This window comes from Macrobrachium nipponense, chromosome 4 (assembly GCF_015104395.2).
Source record: "Macrobrachium nipponense isolate FS-2020 chromosome 4, ASM1510439v2, whole genome shotgun sequence".
NCBI classification, from domain to species: domain Eukaryota; kingdom Metazoa; phylum Arthropoda; class Malacostraca; order Decapoda; family Palaemonidae; genus Macrobrachium; species Macrobrachium nipponense.
In genome coordinates, this window is record NC_061100.1 from 9219974 (window position 1) to 9242473 (window position 22500).

General features: G+C 41.3%; 1 protein-coding gene across 1 annotated transcript in view; it reads right to left on the reverse strand.

Moving 5' to 3' along the window:
• LOC135210679 (tol-Pal system protein TolA-like) overlaps positions 1-22500 on the reverse strand; it is a 43748-nt gene that overhangs the window by 19445 nt on the left and 1803 nt on the right. The gene's annotated exons all lie outside the window — the stretch shown is intronic.

Genomic DNA, 22500 nt, shown 5'->3' on the forward strand with positions numbered 1-22500 from the left:
GTGCTGACGAATCAGTGCAATAACCTGGGTAAAAGTTACTCTGAATCTCGGAAGTTACAGCGTCTTGAGGAGTAGGACCGTCCAGTCCCTCCAACAAGAGCAGCTCCCAGGACCCTCCTCCTTCAGAAGAAGGACCAGCAACAGATCCCTGACGGTTGCCTCCAATCACTTGCGCGTACGTCCTGGTTGGTCCTAAGACCAACCTGGCACGTGGCGCGGCGTCGTGACGGGATCGTGAGCGGCGCATCTCTCACGATCACTCCTATATACCTAGCTCTCCTGGCGTATGCCGAGGAAGTTGAAGGTATCGGAGAGACAGAACTGACGCTACCCCCTCTCCCCCTGACGGTCGCCTCCAATCACTTGCGCGTACGTCCTGGTTGGTCCTAAGACCATACGTGGCACGTGCGGCGTCGTGACGGGATCGTGAGCGGCGCACCTCTCACGATCACTCCTAGCTACCTCGCTCTTCCCGGTGTAGCCCGAGGAAGTTGAAGGTAGTGGAGAGACAGACCTGACGCTCCCCCCCCGCTCGCTGGCAGGACCAGCGTACGTGGGGGGCTGCAGCCGATCACCAACCCGCGGTGGGGATCGATCTGCAGGCCTGGCCGTGCCGCTCACCTGTGGCGAGCGGCTCGACTGAGCACGTCGACCCCGGTCCCGTGCGTCAGACGAGCTGCTGCTGGTCACCGTATCCGCCGGTTCCCTGTGGGAGCCGGCGGGTTCAGGTGACCTGCAGAGCTCGCTTTCGCCGTGAGACCGGTGAGCGTCCTCGCGGCACGTCAAACCGCTGGTACCAGCCGAGGCTGGTACCGTCGGTCGAGGGGACCTGGGGGACCTCTTCCCGAGCTCAAACCCGTGGCCGGTCAGAGGACCGTCACGTCCACCGACCGGTACCGGCTGGTCGCTGCGAGAGCGGCCGCTGGCCTGGCGGAGAGTCACCTGAGCGGCTATCGACAGTCTTCTGCTACCGTTGCCTCGGTCATGACGCTGAGCGAACTCAGGCGTCTTAACTTTGGCTGCACGGTCACCCGAAGGAGATCGTACACTCGGAACTTCTCGCGGACGAGAAACCGAGCCGGTACCTGGCTTAGCAGCAGAGCTGCCAAGACCAGGCGAGGGTGTACCAGCGGGTAGCCAGCACACCCTTGGTCCCCGTCTTCTTCTTCTTCTCAGAAGGGAGACGGGCCCCGTTCCCGAAGGAACAGGAGGACCAGCAGAAGAACCCCCCCGTCACACCGGAATGTGACGAGCCCTTCGAAGTTCCCGAAGGAGTCTTCTTAGGGGAATAACAAAACCCGGTTACCAGCTGGTCGCTGCGAGAGCGGCCGCTGGCCTGGCGAGAGTCACCTGAGCGGTTCTCGCCAGCCTTCTGCTTCCGTGCCGTGGTCTTGGCGCCGAGCGAAACTCTGGCGCCGAAATTTGCTTTGGCGCACGGTCTCCCGAGGGAGAGCGTACACTCGGGATATCCTACCGCGAACGAGAGACCGAGCCGGAACCTGGCGTAGCGGCATCGCCGCTAGCACCAGGCGAGGAAGTACCAGAGCTAAACCGATACTCCTCTGGTCCCCGTCTATCTCTTCCTTACGGAAGGGGAGACAGGCCCCGCTCCCGAAGGAGCAGGAGGACCAGCAGAAGGACCCCCCGTCCCACCGAGGTGGTGGGACGGGCCCGGGCCCTTAGAAGTTCCTGAAGGAGACTTCTTAGGGGGGGAGGCAGCCTTCTTCTTCTTCGGCTTATGGGCCTTAGAAGTCGAAGGGGAAGAGGCAGCAACAGACGAAGACGAAGATGACACCTTCCTCTTCTTCGTCAGCTCACGCAGGACAGTCGTCAGGTCCTCCATCCAGGCGGAGTCGGGCCTATTGCCGAAGCAAACACGGCCCGACTGCACCTGTCCGGAAGGACCTGGGACTGGGGAAGACACACCATGGGCAGGACCAGCATGGACAGGCGCAGGAACAGGAGCGACAGGAACAGCAACCAGCTCAGGAGCGGCAGGAACAGCGGCAGCGGTAAACACAGAAGGGACAGCCCAAGCCAGAGTAGCGGGAACCACATCAGCGACAGGTACGGCAGGCCCAGCCATCGCCTAGTAGAATCATCGGCAGCCAGCGTGGTACTGGCGGCCGGTCCAGGGGCGAGCTGCTGGAACAGCGAAAGTCTGGGGCAGGCAACACGAAGAAAACACAGGCGGCGGCGGCATACCCCTCCTCGGTACGGCGGCGACCGGCCCAAAAAAAAAAAAAAAAAAAAAAAAATAGAAGCGGCAGACGGCGTCACCGACACAGCATGGGGAGTGTAGACCAGCGGGGGGAAGCAGCATAAGCGGCCGTGAAGGTTGTAGTGGAGACCACTCCAAGGTCACCGCCCCAGACCTCGCTAGACTCTGCAGCAGATCGTGGATGCTAGGCACGCACTGCAGCCGCAGTGGTCCATACCTGTCCAAGGTCGTCTCCCACGGCTGTAAGCACTGCGGTAGCATAGACAGATTAGTAAGAGGGGTTCCCTCACGCACGGGGGGGGGGGGGGGGGGGAGACATGCCCCCACCCCGAACGGAAGGAAGACCCCAAAAAACAAAAAATACGAGGAAGCTGAGCGAGGGGGGGCAGGAAAGAAGACGAAGAATCGGATACCAAGGAGTCGCGGGAGAGCTTTCCGACGACTTCCTGGCAGACCTTCGCTTCCCCTACCCCCGCACAGCAGTGAAAAGTAATATGAAAATGAAACAGAATACTGCACTTGCGATTCACTTCATAGAACTTAAAGAGGGAAAATCAATTCCCGGTAAGAGCGGAAACTTGATCCATAAAAATATGATGCTATCATAAATATATATGAAAATGAACAATACTGCACTTGCTATTTTCACTTTCACAGCAATAAATCGTAAAGATTAATTCCCGGGTAAGAGCGGAAATTGATCCAAAATTAAATTTGATGCAATTAATAAATGAAAATGAAAAGAAAACTGCATTGCGAATCCACTTTCATTGCATTCTATTCATACAAAATAAGAGGCTCTTGCGAGCGCAATCAAGCTCTCGGCAACGAACGCACAGCGGAAAAATATAATGAAAAAGAGTACTACATCTTTCAATTACACACTTTCGCCGCCCAAACAAAATACATGACTCGGCACGAGTGCGCCCTCGGCACCGAGACATAATTCAAGGGTTCAAAATTCATGAAAAGAGCGGAAATCGCCGTCTCTACGGCGATAGCTCCATGTTGATTCATAATTAAGTAATGAAAATGAAAACAGTGTACTTACAGTTTCATTTTCAAGGATTCAAAAAACCAAACCATTAGTAGAAAACACAATATAAACAAAGCATACGACGATGAAGCGGGCAGAGAGCGATGACGAACACGTCCTTCACACCCGCGGCCGAAAGCAAAAGTGATTCTTTCACCTCTCGGGCGCGCGCGGGCGGCGCACGATCGACAAGCAGTTAACTACCGTTCTCCCTTGTTCGAAGCTTACGACCGTCCCAGCTGCCGCTAGTTACCTTCCTATTGTTAAAGGACCGAGGGTTTGTATTACGTATCGGAACAAATTCAAAATACTAATAAAGACTGAAATCAATGAAAAGTGCTAGCAAAAACAAAAAAGCAAAAAAAAAAAAAAAAAACGTAGTCGTTCCTCTATAGGCACTTTTCCGTATTCGTTCCTCTATGGTTTTCGGCAGCCAGATGTACGAAAACGTTAGAAACATTTGATTTTATCTACGTTAGAAATATCTGTAATTTTTTCTGGGGTAATTTGGTTGCAAAAAAGGGATAATATACATGAATTAAATCAAAATTTTTAAATAACAATGTAAATTTAAACTAAATAACGAGTAAAGTAAACAGTTTAGGGAATAAAACTTTGCAGTTTCGTCGTCTGTCGTCGTCTGCTGTTTGTAATTGTGTTTATGGCGCGCGCGCTTAGAAACCAGGAACAGCAACGGGTTTAAAGTGCAATGTGGAGTGAACTGAGACCAAAATGTGTATAATAACAATCAAATAAGCACTGTGGAGTTTCAGTTGTGATGGCAGTAAGGATAAAAACCGCCGATTACAAGGTAAGAATGAATTCAGTTCCAACCATAACCCCGGGAATAACAAGTTTCATACTTTCACTAATATAGGCAACAAAATGTTGTTTTATTGTGCTGATTACAACTGCAATCTTGAGTAAGATCAATAAACGTTACATACATACGCTAACATTGTTCAAATGAGTGCTGGGAAGGCTGGGGAAAGATGGTGGCCGTCACTGATGAGAACCGTCCATGAAAAACGTAGCCGCCATATTGGATTTCAAAACTGCCTTGAAAACATATTTTACGAAGAGCTCACATGCTTATTTTAGTTCGTATGGGGCTTTCATATATCACAATATGTTGACGAAACTTCAGTCTTTTAAATGGTATGCTTAGAGTTGCAATTGTATTCATGTTTCACCAATTAAATATCGAGTGAATAAGACCCGTCTACCGTGATGAGGGTTGGCCTGTTGTGATGTTTCCCCCTAGTATAGGCTACCTAGCCCTATGTAACCCTACTTTCCAAACGGTAATTTTAAATTGGAGAGATTGTAATTTAATGTAATTCATATTACTGTATTACCTTCGTACCGATTACCTTAAAGTAATTTTAATACCTAATTATATAATACTACGATATGTCAGTCGTAAACTCAGGTCAGGCTACCTGTCACCCAACGTATAATTATAAAAGCGGATTATTTAGTGTATTAAACACTAATTTACGCATAAAACCGGTTATAATATAAAACATACTCACAAAATAACACGCATGTACAACCGGCGTTACAGACAGTCCGTGCAAATCGGTAAAATATTGTAAAAAACACGATTGAGCAAGAAACAGATTGGCGGGTAGGTTCACGTAATAGTTGTAGTAGTAGTAATGGAGGTTTTCCCTATGGTAAAGGCACATCGTATGTTCGGTTTTTTACAGATTTATTTCTTTATTTATTGGTGTCATTCTTCTTCTTGTGATTTAATTGTGGTTCACTCACGTTTATCTTCTTTATTATAGAATTGCTGTAATGTTTTTGTATATGATGCAAGGCTGAAGCAAAACCAGGAAGTTTTATTGCCTCTGTTACGACACTTCGTATAGTAGTTTTTTTCATTCTTAATTTATTGGTGTGATTCTTATTCTTTTAATTTATTGGTAATTCACTCTTGCTTTCCTTATCTTAGTCTCATATTTTTTGGTATTAGATATGAGCTTTAAAACGCTTTATTTCGTCATATTATGAAACACCACTGTGAGCAGGGGGATGGAAAAAGGTTTAACCTCTATCGTTCTAATTCTCCTGTAGTATATCTACTTTACAGTGTTCCACAATATTCATTTAGCTTATTGCAAAGTTTAAACAAATTATACATTCATGTTTTATTTTGAGAATCAATTAAAAATCCCCCTGCAAGGCTCCGTTATGAGATAAATGTTATAGAATCAATTTTGTTTTTACGAGAAAATAACTTTTAATGATTTTCTAATACCTTATGTTCTACCCAATGCCTAAATTTTTATTTATTTCACTGTATTTTCATATGTAATGTTCAAATGTTATTTACTTTTACATAAATACCTCTTTTAGTTATTTAATTGTGAATGTGCTTCTTTTGTATTGTCTATTTGTATCAACTATCATTTCCTGTTGTGACGTAATAATTTTATCAATTTTACTTTCTTGAAATAGTTTCGTTTTACCACAAGTTTCCTATATACATTCTCAGTTTATGTCCCTGAATCGATGTCGTGCAGAACGTCTAGTAAGTCTATCATTCTTTGGTATAGCCTAAAGACTGCATAATTAGTTTAGATTTTCTAATATTAAATGACCCTGATTGTCGCTGCTGTTACTATTGCTAATACTACTGGAACATAACTATCGCACACTATTTTGATTACTTTTCTATTAGACATTAAGTCGAAAGACAAACTACTCAAGATTCTCGGTACTATTTATATAAAATTTGTTGACTAATTTTGTCATTATTTTATTACAAATACTACACTTAACCCCGGATGAATAAGTGTATTTTAACCACCAATAATATAAAATAGTCCCCCGTTGAAATATCTTAAGTTCGTTTTCAGTCACTAAATTCCGTTTTCTATCAATCTTAGCTATCCAAAAGGCAATTTACCTATTATACCTTATAACAACATATTATACCTATATCAGAGAATCGTGAGAAGTGGTTTTCAATTAATATAACATAGACGTATGAATGATAGTACGTTGTTAGGCCTATTATTCCTCTCAGCATAAAAAATATATAAATATATGAAAATTCCTATATGATTTTGACCAACATCAATTATAACTGTTAACACAATCCTTTTTGGGGGAAACTTGATCTCATTTTTATAGGCCTATGCTTTCGTTATTCAGCCTACGCAACCAGTTTCATCAGTGAGAATGTGTTAAAAATAAGCCATAAAATAAGTCTGTAATTCTTATATTCCTCATCAAATTCTTAAATTACCGTGACAGTGTAAACTCTACGTTACAAAAATGAGATGTTCTAAAACCAAATTTGTATTATCCCAAGTTAACATATACTATAGGCCTACCTGTAGTACTACGCCTATGTTTGGTGGCGTCCATTACCCACACATAATGGCAAATGCGAAACTGGAGGAGTCAATGGTTCATTTATTTAAGAAGGTATGTAATTGATTCGTATTGGTAAATGAGAGTTAATATAATGAATAAATAACAATAAGGGTGAGACAAAGGACGAACATTTAAGCATAGGAAGGAACAATTAAGTTAGGAGAGAGAAAGAATGTCTTAAGGAAGCATATGAGGGTATATAATATATATATATATATATATATATATATATATATATATATATATATATATATATGTATATTATATATATTATATATATATATATATATATATATATATATATATATTATATATATATATATATTTCTACGTTTATTGATCGCCTCATCTACCCAGTATTTAGTTCATTATTTTGATTTGTAAAACGGCAGCCATATTCCTCCAAATATCAGCTGATTTAGGCGGGAAACCAAAGCTAGCCGGCCAGAGTTAGGCATTTCCTGTTGGAAGGGGGAGAATATAGTCTTTTGTCAGCTTTAGGACGTACCCAAGGGGAGGATGTAGGCAGACTGGTACTTCTTAGGCCTATATCTTAAGCTCTTTTTCCTGTGAACCCTCTGCTGGCTGTATGTTCTGTTACCAGGATTGCCCTGCTCGTGGGGGGTTAAGCTGACCCCCAACACCCATGAAAGACACCTGCGATCTTCCTCAGTCAGCTCCAGTCGTGACCTCGGACGGATGTCTCCAACCAGCCTTCCCCCTTAGGCCTAACGGCGTACTGGCGCGCCAAGAGACCCAGACCTGAGACAAAGCCGGACGCCACATTTTCTACAAAGGTCCACACTGATCATGGCATCCAGGTACGTCTTGTGAAGCAGCATATTGCCAGTTCCTTCCCTCCTAATTTTCATAAATCAAACTTCTACTCCATTGAATATCCCTTTGTTTCTCACTGCCTCATGGCCGCATGTTTCCCTTGTGTGATTGTCCCAGACCAATGAAGTCTTCAGTGCATACCTCAGTGAAACATTAGAGTTCCTTTGCCCCAGTGTTAGAGAACTGAATAATCGTAACTTGTGCAAGAAGTCCTTTTTCTTTTATCTTGTCTAATGTGGGATCTTTTTCCAGATCCCCTGAGTCACTTGTCAAGTCTGTCCGCCTGCAAGTGTTGCATTACCGCAAGATATCGAAACCCAGCTTTTATTACATGAATCACATTTTAGCCAGCTAATCCATTTGTGAGAGACATATGGGTCCCAACGTGTGGACACGCTGCATTTACTTTTCTCCAGGCCAGTAAGGGCCTCTTGTAAATAAATAGATGTGAAGTAATTAGCTGAGTTTCTGGCGACCTTCTCCTCTAGAGTAAATTATCACTGTAAATCCTTTTTACGGTAAGTTCAAGTAATTCATTCTATTTTTCCCTCAACTATTCCTGTTTACGTATTGGAGTCTCATTCAAGGCCAGGCCCATACGTAACAATGTCGACCTCGCCGAAGATTCGAATCTAGCTTGCTTAAAAAGCTTGTAAATCGCGTTATCCCTTGTCAAACGTTGTGTAAATGTTTTTACAAAGCGCAGATCAAAGCACACTTGCAGCGGAAGACACACACTGACTCACGGTAAGGTATACTATTCATGTAATATGATTATTTTATAACAAATGTTAGCTTAAGGTACGTTTAAGTATTTATTTTAGAAGTGTTTAAAAGTGTTAAGTAGAAATATTATTATTATAACGGTGAAAGCTCCAGAGCTTAATTTTAGCGGCAAGCAAACAATTTGCCCCGCGAATTCTTTGTTATTTTGTACTGTCCTCGCCAGACGAGACACGAGCACGTGTTAGATAGATGACAGAAAGTACTAGATCAAACTAGGAAGTGCTTTGCCAGGGTTTATTGTTGTGTTAGAAAGCCTAGCTAGTTAGGAGTGTTCTACTAATAGTTACGGCAAAAGAAGTGTACAATTCTTTTGTCTGTGATATGTTAGGGGAATTCATTTTAACTTAGTTTTCATTCCAAGTGTTGGTAACCGCTTAGCCAGCCAGCTCTCGTCAGCTGGACGTAGGCGCACTCTCAGGCCTGCAAGCCAACCTTCGGTCTCGCACAACGCAGCCATGTTTTTTATCCCTTTAAGAATTATCTCGATTATTTAAGCAAAGTAACGTAAGTCTTGAAGTTTTAACGTAAATAATATTAATCTCAGTACTAGTATCTATCGTTCTGCCAGAGAAATTAACGTAATTCGCCTTGAATAAGAAATTAGAATTTCGTGTTGTAAATCGCCTCCGTGTTTACAGAAAATCAGCTGTTTGAACGACACGCTGTCCAACCCGCTCTGCTTGCCTCACCACGCGTCTCCCCTAGCATCGCTCACCCGCTCGCTGAGCGAAAGTTTCATTCCACTTCGGACTTAACGTAACCTCTTTTACAAATGTTTGCTAACATCGTTTAAAATCCTTACCGTCATTTTCACTTGTCACAAGGACCTAGTATCCTTACGTAAAGTTAACGTAAATCTTAAAAGTAGAGTAAATTACAAGAATTGTTAACGTAAAATGCGTCTTTGTGAAATTCATATTGAAACGCAAATCATTTCATATAAGCGCAAGCCGCTACCATTAATGTAAACATCGTTCACCGCGAGCGCGTTATCATTTTCATAAAACGTATTCCAAAGCAATTCTTTCATTAAACGTTAATGTAAGTAGATAATTTAACGCAAGTGCGTCGTCTTAAAACTAAAAGTATTAGTTCAATTAAATACAGGGGAGTTCATCATATATCATTTTCACCCTCTCAGAGAGAGAGAGAGAGAGCGAACCCATTATTCACGAAGCCAAGAGAACTACGTCCATTTCTTATACGCATGCAGAATTAACATTGTTTTAGTCTCTTGTGTGTCAGTTACACTGAGCGTGATATGTATGTGCCTGTGTCCATTGCAGTTTGCAAGCATTTATTTCATTTATCGAGTACTTCAGCAAAGGACTGAGCATTTCTAAAATTACCATTACCTGCCGTTGCCCGAGTGGTCTCTTTCATTTTTATCACAAAAGACTAGCGTATACCGCAAGCACAAACCGCACAGTGTGCCACCGCAACCTTCATTACTTCTATCAAGGAAGTCGTTACCAGTCTAGGACTGGCCACCACCAGTGCACGTCAGGCCTTACCATTTTACAGTACCACTAATTCTTGACACTGTCCATCGACTGGCTGCTGAAGTACTCCCCCCTTTTACTTTCTCTCCTCCACCATTACACTCTGCCACGAGCAGTGCCATTTCATTTCAGTATACTTGAGTATACTGCATGTAGTGTCGTTCGACGGGACACACCAGCACGATACCAGTGCTCCAAACAAGGAACGCCTCCTCATAAGTGCCGTGCACCTGTACAGGCCATACAGGTAGCCCTTTACCTGCGTGTCCGTCCTTACGGAACGCCCAATTAATTAGTGTGTCCGTGTATAAGGGTCAGTGATCCTTCGGAACACTCAACAAGGGAACGCCTCCCGAAAGTGCCGCAATACCAGTCCTAAGTGCTGTCAAACCTGCGTGTCCGTCCTTACGGAACGCCCAATTAATTAGTGTGTCCGTGTACAAGGGTCAGTGATCCTTCGGAACACTCCAAGGGAACGCCTCCCAAAGTGCCGCAATACCAGCACTACAAGTGCTGTCCAAAAGGAACGCCCCCTGAAGCGCCGTGCACCTGTACAGGACGTACAGGTAACTATTTACCTGCGTGTCCGTCCTACGGAACGCCCATTCATTTAGTGTATCCGCTATCCCGGATCACACAACCAAGGAACGCCTCCATAAGTGCCGTGCCCCTGTATTGGACCTACAGGCTGCCCATTCCAACGTCTCCCAAGTGAGGAACGCCCTTAAGTGTAACGTACGCCGCACACACTATTTGATTTTCTGCCTCATCAGAAGGTGCCATTCCCGAAGTGCCACAGAGCACCCAGTCTTTTCAGACTTTGTCATTACCGCCTTGCCGAACACATTTCCAAGTGAGTGCCACATTACACAGTAGGCACTCCCATTCCATTCAGTACCCTTCCTGGCCATTATTTTCATTTTCATCCGAGCCTCTACTGCAGCCTAAGAGAAATGTCTTCCCCTGCTTCCCGCGACTTCTTTGCCATAGAGCTAGAGAAGCTCCGAATCCTCATAACTCTGGGCAAGGAGGCCGGTTACACTGGACCAGCACTTGACCAGTTGATGAAGGCGCAGCAGGATGCCGCGCGCCTGCAAGAAAAGGAAGTAAGAGAAAACCAGAGAAAAGCCAGAGAAGCAGAAAGGAAGGCAAGTGAAGAAGAGAGAAAGCATGAGCTAGCTCTCAAGGAGCAGGAACTCGAAATCAGGCGGGAGAAGGCCCGTAAGGAGAGTATCCTAGCTCAAGCCACTCTGCCAGCTTCCAGCCCTGCACCCACTGTCTCTCTCAGTCCCGCCGTCTCTGGTCAGCCTCTTACCCTTTTACCGCCTACCTCCTCCCTTTTGGAAGAGGTAAGCCCACCAGTTAACCCCGGACTTGTTTCCGAGGGTGATTCAACAGAGGATTCCTTAACCTCCCCACGTCAAATCACCACCAGAGAGGACTCTTCACCTGAGCCAGAGCACACTGCCAGCCTTGGTGACTCCACAGATTCGCAACCTGTGGGGGCATCTCGGCCTTACCGTCCAGTGCCACGGAAGAGGTTCTGGAACAAGTTCTGCCGAGACTGTGGCTGCAAGGGTCACATGTCTGCAAATTACGGAGGGTGCGCGAATTACAATATTCCTGCCATCGCAATGGCAGTTACAAATTCTTCCTCACTAGGACCCCCAGCTAAGGGCCCTATAACCGTCGCACCCCTCCAAAGTCATTATCAGCCAAGCCACGTCAGAGCCTACAATGACTCTGGCACTCAAATCTCCCTGATACGGGAAGACCAAATTCCCCGAGGGGCTAATCTTGACAGACGTCAATTAATCACCATTGAAGGTATCAACCATATTAAACTGATCCTTCCGACCGTCCAATTGAGGGTCACCAGACCTCATTTCTCCAAAGTATGTACTCTTGCAGTTGCAAGCTACATTCCAGGAGGTTATGACCTCCTCCTAGGGCAAGACATGAAGTCTCCCTCACCGTTCAAAAAGCCTAGGGGTCCTAACCCCACGTCAAATCACTCCAAAGCAAGGAGTCATCAAAATTCTACTTCCTCCAGGAAGCACGTCCACCAACAGTCTCCCCCGTCACCAAGGAGGGAGATTGATCCTTCACAGTTCCGTTGCAAGACCTGCAACGTACTAGGGCAATCCACGAATTGGCCTAGGTGCCCTAGCAGACTACCAGCAGCGGACACTGACCATTTTCCACAAGGCTTAGCCTTCCAAAAGAGACAGGAGCCTCTTTCTCCCATTACCAAGGGCCCGCTGAGAGGTATTGCACCTCCGGTACCCGTCACAGGTCCAGTCGACCTCAACTCTCTACCAGTGCCACTTGGCAGCACTGAGCAGTGCCAAGCTCCGTCCAGCCTGGACGTAGAGCCACCACAGAACTTGACCTCTGCGCCTGGCCCCGAGCTAGCGCCGGCGCCTAACCTTATCAAAGATCCTCCTACAGGAGATCCTCCAACAGGCATGGAGCTTACCGCAGCCCATGGCCAATCTCCAGCCCATCATTCTTCTTCATCCTTACCTCTGTCGCCTGAGGATGAACCTCCGGCAGACCTTACCTCCATACCTCCTCTGGAAAACCAGGAACTGCCCGACCAGGAGTCAGCCTGGAGTTTTCCCCTTACGACGGTTGTCGCAGCAGCCGAAGTGAGGGCCTCCCCTGCAGTAGGTTCCACCTCTACGACGGTTGCTGCAGATACCGAAGTAGGGTGTTCTCCTGCAATCCCTCAGGCTACCACTGCCTCTGCTCCTGACGGCGTTTTCTGGCCTTACCCCAGAGCCGGTGCCTCCATCTACTCCTAGGACTGGTAGAGCCAGGTCCTGGAGGAATAAGAAGAAGAAGAAGAAGGGACGTAATTAAACCACTAACAAAAGAGCCACATGCTCTCCTTGACACCTGTGCCCGAGGTACAGTGTCACATTCAATTTGCAGAGTGATCCTGGCACCTACCCAGAGAAGGTAGCCAGCCTGATCTCTGCCAGTAAAACTAACCCTCTAACCCCTAGCTATTGTAATACTAACCCTCACTTAAATATAATTACCTCATTACATTTCCATCCTGGTCTACTAACCCCTCATCATTCTCACGTATCATTACCTCATCTAATGTATTTTAACAATTCGGTCGCCGAACCGCTGCTGTGCATACCACACTCTGGAATGATTGCGTCTCCATTTAACTGTATTGAGTAGGTTAGGCCAATGATTTAGTACCAGGGCATTAGGATAGTAGCAGAAAGAATTTTCAAGTAACCTTATCTAGGGGTAGAGTAGATTGTCGTCACAGACAACCCGTAGTTATCACTTAGGCTAGACTACATTAACCCAATAAGTTAGTACACTTAGCATCTCTACCTATAAGTTAGGTAGGCCACTGTAGTTAGCTGTATCGCTGCTCTAAAAACTTCGGTTAGAGTAGGAGAACTGGGTAGTCGAGACGATCAACTTATTTAAGCCAAGGCCTTCATGCCCGAAAGGGAGTGAATGCCTTCTTAACAGGGGGAGCTGCTACGTTTATTGATCGCCTCATCTACCCAATATTTAGTTCATTATTTTGATTTGTAAAACGGCAGCCATATTCCTCCAAATATCAGCTGATTTAGGCGGGAAACCAAAGCTAGCCGGCCAGAGTTAGGCATTTCCTGTTGGAAGGGGGAGAATATAGTCTCTTGTCAGCTTTAGGGACGTATCCCAAAGGGAAGGATGTAGGCAGACTGGTACTTCTTAGGCCTATATCTTAAGCTCTTTTCCCTGTGAACCCTCTGCTGGCTGTATGTTCTGTTTCCAGGATTGCCCTGCTCGTGGGGGGTTAAGCTGACCCCCAACACCCATGAAAGACACCTGCGATCTTCCTCAGTCAGCTCCAGTCGTGACCTCGGATGGATGTCTCCAACCAGCCTTCCCCCTTAGGCCTAACGGCGTACTGGCGCGCCAAGAGACCCAGACCTGAGACAAAGCCGGACGCCACATTTTCTACAAAGGTCCACACTGATCATGGCATCCAGGTACGTCTTGTGAAGCAGCATATTGCCAGTTCCTTCCCTCCTAATTTTCATAAATCAAACTTCTACTCCATTGAATATCCCTTTGTTTCTCACTGCCTCATGGCCGCATGTTTCCCTTGTGTGATTGTCCCAGACCAATGAAGTCTTCAGTGCATACCTCAGTGAAACATTAGAGTTCCTTTGCCCCAGTGTTAGAGAACTGAATAATCGTAACTTGTGCAAGAAGTCCTTTTTCTTTTATCTTGTCTAATGTGGGATCTTTTTCCAGATCCCCTGAGTCACTTGTCAAGTCTGTCCGCCTGCAAGTGTTGCATTACCGCAAGATATCGAAACCCAGCTTTTATTACATGAATCACATTTTAGCCAGCTATCCATTTGTGAGAGACATATGGGTCCCAACGTGTGGACACGCTGCATTTACTTTTCTCCAGGCCAGTAAGGGCCTCTTGAAATAAATAATAGATGTGAAGTAATTAGCTGAGTTTCTGGCGACCTTCTCCTCTAGAGTAAATTATCACTGTAAATCCTTTTTACGGTAAGTTCAAGTAATTCATTCTATTTTTCCCTCAACTATTCCTGTTTACGTATTGGAGTCTCATTCAAGGCCAGGCCCATACGTAACAATATATATATATATATATATATAGATAGATATATATATATATATATATATATATATATATATATATATATATATATATATATATATATATATATATATATATATATATATATATATATCATATATATATCTATCTATCTATATCTATATATATATATATATATATATATATATATATATATATATATATATATATATATATATGTGTGTGTGTGTGTGTGTGTGTGTGTGTGTGTGGCAGGGGATAACTAAGGTAGCTTTCGATTAAGAAAGTGAAACATGACAGTTGGCTTTTTAAAAAATTAATTTTGAGCTGCTGACTATTGAATAAAAATGGTTTATTTGGTATACATGAATACTATCTCTCTTATACACACACCCACGCTTCGTACACAAACACGATATATACGTATATACATAAAACCTTAAATGTTGCAAACTTTCTCGGAAGCATTACAAAAAAAAAAAAAAAACCATCGCCAACGTTAAGGGTCGAGAAATGAATAAACTTGAGACTAAAAACAAAAAATTATTCGTTTTTTTTTTTTTTTTTTGGTAGAAGCAGCGACGGATGGCAGCGTTCAATGAACTAAACGGAGGGGCGGAAAACGGAAAGGAACGAGATGATTGGGGGTCAAAGAGAGAGAGAGAGAGAGATCCTTCAGAAATAAATAGATAAATAAATAAATGAATAAATAAAGAAGTTAATAAAAAGTAGATATATTAATAAATAAATTACTAAAAAATATTTTTATGAACGCGTAAATTACATTCACTATTTTTATTCAGAAACAAAAAGAAATAGGCTAGTTAATAAATAAATCAATAATAAATAAGTAACTAAGTTAATACATAAATTAATTAATTAATTAATTAAAAAAATATTATGATATATAATTAATAAATTACTATAAAAATTTTATGAATGCGTCAATTAAATTCGCAATTTTTATTCAGAAACAGAGAGAAATATTTTAGTTAATAAATAAATCAATAATAATAATAATATGCTTTATTTCAGCTCAGGGCCATATACATGGAATATACAAAATACAGACAGTAACGTACACAATCTAGATACATGAGACATGATAAAAAAGATTTAGAAAATTAATAATCGGCACTTATCCAGAAAATAGCTGAGGTAGCATAAAAGCTAATAATCATAAGACTGGTAATAACAGTAATAATATTGGTGAGAAAAAAAATATGCATTGAGAGTAATAACAGTTAGTGCACGTATTATATAACTTATATTTCAACTAGAGACCTTAGTTGGTTACAGTAGTCAGGTCCAGAGGGCTAAATACAAAAATTGAATGTAAGAAAAACTTTAACTTGATAGTAATCACAGTAGTAATGAAAAATTAAAATGTCAGCAATAAATATAATAATGACAAAAACTGCAGAAGGCATCTTGCCAATACAGAGATTAAGTCTTTTAGGGGACAAAGGCCTCATTTTCCCATCTTTCCCACAATTTAGATCTGCTTGCTTCACTCCTTAGGATGCTTTGTATGAGCGAGTTACTGCTGTTTTTCCACTCGGGTTACCAGACTGGACATTGTTCGCCTAACAATGATTTTTAGATTGTCCAGGTGGTTTTCTATGAACATCAGTGTGGCGGAGTGGTAGCGGGGAGTGTTTGTGAGGCGTCTCAGAATGTCATTGTGCACAACAGTAATGCGTCTCATGGTCTCTCGGGTATAGTTCGTCCAGAGGGAACACCCATAGATACAGTAGCAGTACGAGCGTTAGAGCAGCAGTTTCACGTCTCGGTGACAGAAGGCAAACCTCCTTGCAATCATGTTGCCAGCTGCACATAGTTTACGACGCCTCTGTTCAAAGTCTGCCGTAACTTTTAGGTCGTCGGTGATAATGTGACCCAAATACGGAAATTCGTGCACAAATTCCAGCCGATGGTTTCCGAGGAAAATTTGTGGTTTTGCAATATGCTTAAGCGGTCTCGGGAGCAGCGACATGCACTGGGTCTTGGTTTCGTTGTAGATAATATCAAATTCCTCTGCATATTGGCGGCAAGTGTCGATGAGTCGTTGGAGACCTTGCACTGATGGGGAAATCAGAACCATATCGTCGGCGTAACAGAGGTTGTTTATAGTTGTTTCATTGACGGTGCATCCGATTGGGAGTGAGTTCAGTTTGACATTCAAGGCATCTGTGTACGTATTAAACAGGTATGGAGAGAGAATGCCTCCTTGCCAAAGCCCGTTTAGGGAGCCGAAGGTGTAAGATAATACGTTACCCCATTTGACAGAATTGCTGTGCGGAGAACCAGCAATGTAAAATGCCAATTAGATATAGGGGTGTGCCCCTTTTATGCAGCTTCAGGAAGAGCTTCAGGTAGTTTACTCTGTCAAATGCTTTTCTCACATCTACAAAACAAAGGAAAACAGGAGAGGCTGATGATAGGTAGTAGTTCAGCAATTCTTTCAGTATGTAGATGCAGGTGTCGGTTGAGTGGTTTGCTTTAAACCCGAACTGGTTGTCAGTGGTGTGTAGAAAGGGGAGAAGTCTCACTAGAAGAACAGACTCAAGTATCTTCGATGCGATCGTTGTGATTGCAATCGGCCGGTAGTTGTCAGGGTCAGCTTCCTTTAGCTTGTTTTTGATTAATGGTATCAAGTGAACTAAGAGTAGGGAGTCTGGAAGAAACCGGTGAATTATGCACGCACTGAATAGGGCAGCTAGCAAAACGTAAATTATCGGATGGCAGAATTTGAAGGCCTCTGCAGGAAAACCATAACAGCCGGGCGATTTATTATTAGGTAGGCTGTTTATGGCATCGCTGATGTTACCTGGCGTAATACGGTCTGGAAAATGAAATTGAATGTTGTCAGTAAGGAGGTTATCTACATCCCTTCGGGAATCTTGATCATTCATGCAATTCAAGATGTTGTTGAAGTGATCGCCCCACATACTTGCGATAGCTTCGTCTCCAACTGCTTCCCCTACTCTCTGTGATAGCTTTTTAGTTTTGGGATTTAAGGACTGGATATCTTTCCAAAGACGAGGATAATCACCAGATTCTAAGTTTCTAGACATTGCATCGGCTCTTAGTTGTTTTGCTCTCGCCTGTCTCATTAGTAATGCAGTGTGCCCTTCCCTGGGGCTATCATTTTGCCTCCACAGTAAAAACATTTCTCGTGAGTATGTATACAGATCTTTAATAAGTAACTAAGTTAATACATAAATCAATTAATTAATAAATAAAAAAATATGATATATAATTAATAAATTACTATAAAAATTTTATGAATGCGTCAATTACATTCACAATTTTTATTCAGAAACAGAAAGAAATATATTAGTTAATATCAATAATAAAATAAGTAACTAAGTTAATACATAAATCAATTAACTAATAAATGAAAAAATATTATAATATATAATCAATAAATTACTATAAAAATTTTATGAATGCGCCAATTACATTCAAAATTTTTATTCAGAAACTGAAATAAATAAATTACTTAATAAGCAAATCAATAATAAATTAGTATATAACTAAGTTAATCCATTAATCAATTCATTAACTAATGAAAAAGTATTATAATATATAATTAATAAATTACTATAAAAATTTTATGAACGTATAAATTACATTCACAATTTTTATTCAGAAACAGAAATAAATAAATTAGTTAATAAATAAATCAATAATAAATAAGTAACTAAGTTAATTGATACATAAATTAATTAATTAATATATGAAAAAAAGATATTATGACCACTTGAAACATCTTCACAATTTAAGAATTTATAACGAATTTTTCCGTTTATATTTATCTACTGACCTATTTCTCTTCAGCCCAACGAACGAATCCTTAAAAAAAATAAAAAACGATCCTCACGTGTTTCCACAAGACCTTTGCAACATGCCATTAATCTCCTTTCTATCTTCTCCTCTCTCTCTCTCTCTCTCTCTCTCTCTCTCTCTCTAGGGAATTCTCCTCCGTCCACTCCTATTCCGAGCATATCAAAAGGAATCCTTCTTCACAAAAGACACCAATCTGAACTACCAACGAGGTCCTGTTTTTGGGAAAGCGACCTGCTTTGCTCTGCCAGGCTCCCCTCCATCCCCGCCCCCAGCAACCCCTGTGTGGTGTCCCCTGGGACGGTGTAGCTCTCCTTTCAGAAACCCCCAGAAGGAACCACTCGAAAAGTCTGAATCTCTCTCTCTCTCTCTCTCGTTCTATTTTGGTCTTACACGGTCTTTGAGGTCAAACGGAGATAAAACTCAGTTCAGGGAGCGCGCTGGCTGGCCAAGAAAGTTTGTTGTATGTGTGTATATATATATATATATATATATATATATATATATATATATATATATATATATATATATATATATATATATGAGTGTGTTGGCAACCCTCATAAGTGGGCGATTGCATGGGTGAGGTTCATTCTATACACTTTAAACCTTAAAAATTTCGGCATAATATTCTGCGAAAAGCATCTTTTTCAGAAAATCCACGTCCAATGAAGCCTTTGACTCTTGCTTTGCCAGCTTTTCCCATTTCTCTGGTAGTCTGGGCATCATATCTTCTTCGGATTACAGTGAAAGTAGACAGATGTTTTGGAAATCTCAATCTCAGTAGAAAAAGAAGAGCATAGGTTAAGAAACACCACATTTTATTTGCGACGCGTTTCGTTGTTTCTTCATAACAACATTTTCAAGCCTAAAAGAGACATTACAGTATTTTAATAGTAGTTAAAAGATTATGTAATTATTAGCTGACAAAGCTGAGTAAAAGTAGCAACAATAAGGTAATGATTAATATCTTTTAAAATAAACTGCAACAGCATACTAAAAAATAAAATAGATAAGCTCTTTAAAATAAATTACAACAGTATGCTAAAAACAAAATGGTGGGAAAGATAGAGACGGAGAGTTTACACTACAAATGAATGACCGAATGATTTATATTAAAAGCAAGGGATAAGATGAATTGTCAAGGTTTAAGGTCTGGTTTCCTTAAAAATATTTCTATCGACTCAGAGATTCTCAATAATGACTCTTCTCTAAAAGTACCAAACACACTAAAATTTTCCAATCTTCTACCTGTCTTACATTCCTCTATGTGCTGTAAAATCGGGGATTTGGTTGGCTTGGCCAGCAAGCAACCAGTACGAGGAGAAATGCCATAATGTTCGGAAGATCTTGCCCGGACCGACCGTTTTGACTGGCCAATATAGGTGGCGCTACAGGCGTCACACTTGTAAATATAGGTGATGCCAGACAAAAGGTCATAAGGCAGTTTATCCTTATGGTTTAACAACGCTTGGATAGTGTGGTTGTTGGTAATTATTAACTTGGGGTTAATGTGGGGAAAGCTATACTTAAACATATTTCTTAGTTCTCTTGTAACGTATTTAGAACAAGGATCACTTATATATGGAAATTTAAAATACATAGTTAGTTTATCAACCCTTGGTATATCTATTTTGCTATTTATAATAAGAGAAATATTTAGGAACTTTTTTATTTCTTTATATATTATGTCATTGGGATAGCCATTAATTTTGAAAAAGTTTAACAGAAACTTTATTTCTGAGTCAAATGCCTGCCAGGAGCTGCAGAGAGAATATGCTCTATGTATTAAAGTCTTAATGTTATTTATTTTAAAGTTAAAGAAAGTAGCACTTTGGAAATTCATTCCAAGAGCGGTAAAAGTAGACTTTCTAAAAATGCTATAACAATTAAGAGTGACTTATTGTTTGCGGTAGTTTTTGTAATGCTTACATCTAAAAAGTTAAGAATATTATTTTCTTCATGTTCCACGGTAAACTGAATACACGGGTGTTTACTATTCAAGTAATCATGGAGAGAGAGCAAAAGAGAATTAAAAAATATAAAAGTAAAAAGTACGAAGGTCCCAAAACGGACATTCTAAGCAAAAAAAAAAAAAAAAAAAAAAAAGTATCAAAAATGGAAATGAAAAAGTACAAAAATTATATAAGTCTCGAGAACGGTTATTCAAAGTACCAACAAAAAAGTATATTATTATTATTATTATTATTATTATTATTATTATTATTATTATTATTATTATTATTATTCAGAAGATGGAACCTATTCCCATGGAACAATCCCACCAAAGGGGCCACTGACTTGAAATTCAAGTTTCCAAAGAATATTAAGGCGTTCGTTCGAAAGCAAAAAAAAGTAAGAAAATTAAAAGTAAGAAAAGTGAAAAAAGTAAGAAAAGTAAAAAATAAGGAAAGTGAAAATAGGAGAAAAAAAAGAGAGTAGAAATAAAAGGGAAAAATTGTCTAAACGGACCGAGTCTCAAAACCAATAAACACTCGTACCAGTTTCTATTTCCGGAGTTCCTGCATTTTACGTCTTCCTTAATGGATCAGCTGTAACAAACCCCCCGCCCCCCCCCCCCCAATACCCAGACCCCAAGGTGGGGCTCGGGTTGAGGGGGGGACTCCCACGCAGCGTTATAACTACCAGAAAGGAATCTCCTCGATTCGGGAGTGTTCTAGGAAATATTTAACGAAGGGGACCAGAATTTATGTGCTACGTTGAACGAACAAACTGAAACTACAGACAAGCTGCTTTTTTTATGTTGGAATTAAATTTGATCCAGGTAATGTTCTTGTTTACCTCTTAAGATTAGGCTTCAATCGTGGATAGGCTCACAGTCCTCATAGATTTGGTAAAAAGTTTAGGTCTGTTACCCACGTAGAGGATTGAAATTGGATTTAATTGCTTAAAGTAATCCACTGGTGGTTTTGTTTACATCTTTCGAGCAGGTTTCAATTGATAATAGGTTCGTGATCCTTGCAAATTTGATAAAGATTTTAGGCCTGTTATCCCTCATATTTGGTAAAAGTTTTAGGCCTGTTACTCCCGTAGAGGATTAAAATTGTATTTAATTGCTTCCAGTAATCCACTGGCGGTTTTGTTTACCTCTTACGAGCAGGTTTCAATTGATTATAGGTTCGCAACCCTCGTAGACTTGGTAAAAATCTGAAGCCTGTTACTACTCTAGGACTGGAATGAAACTAATTGTTTCAAGTAATTCATCGATGGGTTTGTTTACATCTTACGATCAGGTTTCAGTTGGAATAGGTTCGTAACCCTTATAGATTAAGTAAAAATTTTAGGCCTGTTGCCCTTCTATGACTGAAATCACCGAGATAACTGTTGACAATATTGTAAATTTTCCTATATTAATCCGAAAAAGCTTTGTGCAAAATATATGTTCTACAAAGTAAGAAATATCAGCGAAAAACGGATTTATTGTTATTATTATTCAATGTAAAACCCTTATTCTTACGTAACAAGCCCAAAAGGGCCATACCAGACATTGACTTGAATTTCAAGATTCCAAAGAAAATGGTGCTAATTTGAAAGAAGTAACAGAAGTTAATGAGAAACAGAAAGAAGAGACCAGCTATTAGAAAAAATACAAATTAACAGATTAATAGACAAATAGATAAAACATTTGATTAGTTAAATCGTAAGAATATACCTGTAAGATTTAACACCATAAATCATAAAAATCGGAAATGTCAAGTAGTCAGCGCAGAACTCAGATTAGACGCCACAAGACTTGAGCAATACGTGCAGTGCATTAAGTGTTGACAAAGTTTTCTTTTTAATTTAAAAAATAAAAAAAATGTTTTCCAACGTAAATGCTGCCTGATGCTGCTGGTGACGGACGAAATGAATAGTGAGCAATACGTGCAGTGAATTAAGTACTGACAAAGTTTTCTTTTTAATTTAAAAAATAAAAATGTTTTCTAACGTAAATGCTGATGTTGCTGCTGGTGACGGACGTAATGAATAGAGCAAATTGACGCCTCACCCGAGGAAAGATTTCCCGGCAGAGAATGACTAATCATAAAAAGTTATTTAGGTCATTGGGAAACATCATTGGGTCAGATCCTTTTTTTATTTTATTTTTTTATTTTAACCTATTGACCTAATTCATTGGGAAACACTACTGGCTCAGATTCCCATTTTTTTTTTGCCCTAAAAAAACTTCCTTTCGTCCTGTAAAACCAAGGAAGGGAGGAAGAGGGGAAAGGAAGGGGAGGAAGGGGGAGAGGGCAGTAAG